This window comes from Malus sylvestris, chromosome 10 (assembly GCF_916048215.2).
Source record: "Malus sylvestris chromosome 10, drMalSylv7.2, whole genome shotgun sequence".
NCBI classification, from domain to species: Eukaryota; Viridiplantae; Streptophyta; class Magnoliopsida; order Rosales; family Rosaceae; genus Malus; species Malus sylvestris.
Genome location: NC_062269.1, coordinates 8,357,586 through 8,360,952, shown reverse-complemented (window position 1 = coordinate 8,360,952; position 3,367 = coordinate 8,357,586). Strand labels below are relative to the sequence as shown.

Below are 3,367 nucleotides of genomic sequence, written 5' to 3'. Positions count from 1 at the left end.
GTAAAAAGTTGATGAGTCACTGCCCTTCAGATGCATTCGGGCAAAATCAATACTGCAGGCAACCAAACCAAATCGTCTATAAAAGGAGGAAGAAAAATCAAAGACAAGGACACTCAATCAAATAAACAAATACAAGCACAAACTTTGCTCAAACCAGATTTGCCTTCACGAAGCTGTAGTCAGCCTCCAAGCCTTCATCCTTTTCGGGATCAACCTTCACCAGAAAGCCTTTGTAAAAGCTCTGCTACCCTGTTTAAATCTTGCTGTAGTGTCGATTCCCTCATGTAAACTCATCTTCAAATCTCCCCTTTTAGCATTCAAACCCTTTGTAAATCACAAAGAGAGGAAGTTGCAAAACGATCAGTCTTGCCCCGACAAGGTGAAACCTTGCCCGACCTCCTTTGTTTTTGTCTTTCATTCATAAATCTAGTAATATGATGTATATTTCCATCTGCATCCAAGTTATTTCTAGCCAGTTTATGACTAAAAGACTTCTAAGTTCTAACCATTCGGGCATACAAGATTGATCAATTAAAAGTCCTTGGTCTCAAGGCATAAAAAAGAACCCTATGTGGACTTAACCCATCCACGACAGTCCTTGATAACAAGAAGTCCGAAGTTACTTGGGTCGCAAGTAATTGGCCTATTTTCTAGTTTTACTTCTGTTATATCATGATTGCTACAGAATGCTTGAGTATAGAATTAATTCTGATATGAAGCCTCAAGGCCTATATCTAAGGCTCGACAAAGGCACCTATCTGAGTTTGTTCTGCTCTGCGGGCTCGGGCAATTAAAGTATAACGGTTGTGATACTTTTGCAACAATGAAACAACTAATATATGTTCAAGTATTTGGTTAGTTTTGACAGGGAAGCCTCAAGGCCTACACCTAAGGCCCCACAAAGGCACCTTTCATAACTAACTTGGTCTCCCAAACATATATATATAATAAAACATAACATCGGTTTTACATCTGTCATGCTAAAGATAGCAGTGGCACGCTTGGGTACTCAAAGTTAATTTTGATTGTGAGCCTCAAGGCCTACACCTAAGACCCTACAAAGACACCTTTCAGAATTAACTCTGTCATTCTCTTACAGCCCGCCAATAAGCAAAAGCCCGACAAACGATATCAACCGGCGCCAACCTCTCGGGGAGCTGTGTGCTCGTTGGCCAGGAAACGTCCTCACTGGATATTCCTCAAGACGAACAACACTTGTGGCGCATTTTGTCTATCATTACCATTTTTCATGACCAGCTGACTTATGGAACAAACAGCAGTTCGTCCAACTTTTTTTGCTCAACAAATACCCTCAGTCAATAATCCTATATATATGGAGCTCAAAAGTTGGATGTTATTGGAAGAATAAGTGATGATGATTCAGTATAAAAGCAGTTGTCACGACTCACAACCTATTTATACCATGTTGTCTGGTGGAAGCTACAAATGGATCAGTGATTTGTGCACTTTTTTTCTTCCTTTGCACACCCCTAAATATTTATGGCCTTTGGATTAAATAAATCAATGGAAAATCAAGGGATAGAAATAAAAAAGGGTATGTAGAAAGAGAAAAGGGGCGTGCAGGAATCATTTCCTACAATATTGTAGATATAAGTTATGATGGAGCAATACAACCCAACTTGACTCTCCTCTTGATTAAGATACCACAATACCAATTATAATTAATGTAACAAGAAATAGGAAGAAGGATGACATTAACAAGTTCAAGAAGGCAGAACCAACCTCCTGAATGATCTTCTGATCAGGTGTAAAGATATTGGGAAACAACCATGGAATACATGTTCCAACAATCCCTCATACTGAACCAAGTATAGCTCTAATGATGACAAGTGACTTGAGTAGCATTCGAGCCTGTTTCATATCAAAAAATTTCAGAAGACGATGAACAAATAAAGATTAATATAGGAATAATGTACAGTATATTCATTGAAAGAGGAGTACTCTTATCTATTTTATTTGTCGCACCAAAATACACATGAAGAATTTTCGCATCTCAACCAGTACAACCAAGATTGAAAATTAGATGTTACCATATTAATAGAATTGAGTAGGACAAACCTTTGCCAAACTTCGATTTACTCCATATACAAACTCGGGCATAAACGATTGTGCAGTTTGAGAGAGAGGTGCACCCCACACCGTACACATGTAGAATGTTTGAATCATGACCTAATGAAAATGGTGAGGGATCAATGCAAATAACCATCTTATATACAAAAAGAAAGACCAACTAACAAGACAAATTTGACCAAAACCAACCTGATGAGCAGCCATGGTATTTGTTCCCATAGATGTCGCAAAACACACAAGGAGAGAGTAGAAAGCCACATATATATCACAGTATCTCTATTAGAGAACAAAACATATTTAGTTGAATGTTCCAGGTAGTTAGAATATATTGGTTGCCTAATCTGGTTAGGGGTGTGAACTAGTGTTTGTAGAAACTCATGACTCTGAGAGAGAAAAGTTAAAGATAGAGAGAGAAAGAAATATAAAGAGAGAAATGATTGAATAGAATGATTTCATTACATTCAACTGAATGGGTACAATACAATATAAATAGGTACAATTAGCTTAACAGCTAAGTAAGGATAAGGCTTTAATCACATACATAACTAGTTGATGGTCCTATTATATTCCTAACACACCCCCTCAAGCTGAAGGGAGGAGGGCTCACTGAAAGCTTGGAAGTTAGTTCTGTAAAACGATCAGAGGGCAAAGATTTAGTAAAAATGTCGGCAAGCTGAAAAAAGAGAAGTAACATGATGCACATTGACTTTGCCACAGAGAACCTTTTCTCGAATATAGTGATAGGCGATTTCAACATGTTTGGTCCTGGCATGAAATACAGGATTGAAGGCCAATGCAATTGCACTTTTATTATCACAGAAAATTGCAGGAGGTTTAAGAAGAGAAAAGGAAATGTCCTGCAATACTTTACAAACCCAATTGAGTTCAGTAGCTGTATTAGCCAGAGATCTATACTCTGCCTTAGTAGACGATCAACCAACAGTGCATTGCTTCTTTGCACTCCAAGATATGAGATTCGGTCTAAGAAAGACACAGTAGCCACTAGTTGATCTTCTGTCAACAGGATATCCTGCCCAATCTGCATCAGACCACGAAGTGAGATATTGAGAACCTTTAGTAAACCAAAGACCGGAATCAAGGGTACCCTTCAAGTATCAAAGTATCCGTTTAACTGCCTGTAAGTGAATTGTCCGAGGAGAATACATATACTGACACACTTGGTTAACAGCAAAGGCCAAATCAGGCCGAGTCCATGTTAGTTACTGCAAGGCCCCAACAGTGGAGCGATAAAATGTAGGATCAGAGAGATGAGAGC

At 38.6% G+C, this 3,367-nt stretch overlaps 1 long non-coding RNA gene across 1 annotated transcript; it reads right to left on the bottom strand.

The window, feature by feature from the left end:
- Nucleotides 1-1,629: 1,629 nt before the first annotated feature.
- On the bottom strand, nucleotides 1,630-2,513 carry LOC126584986 (uncharacterized). Its single transcript, XR_007610216.1, has 3 exons — nucleotides 2,281-2,513; nucleotides 2,080-2,190; nucleotides 1,630-1,872 (listed from the first exon to the last, which is right to left on the bottom strand). It is a non-coding gene; the product is annotated as an uncharacterized LOC126584986 (long non-coding RNA).
- Between the last annotated feature and the right edge of the window lie 854 nt (nucleotides 2,514-3,367).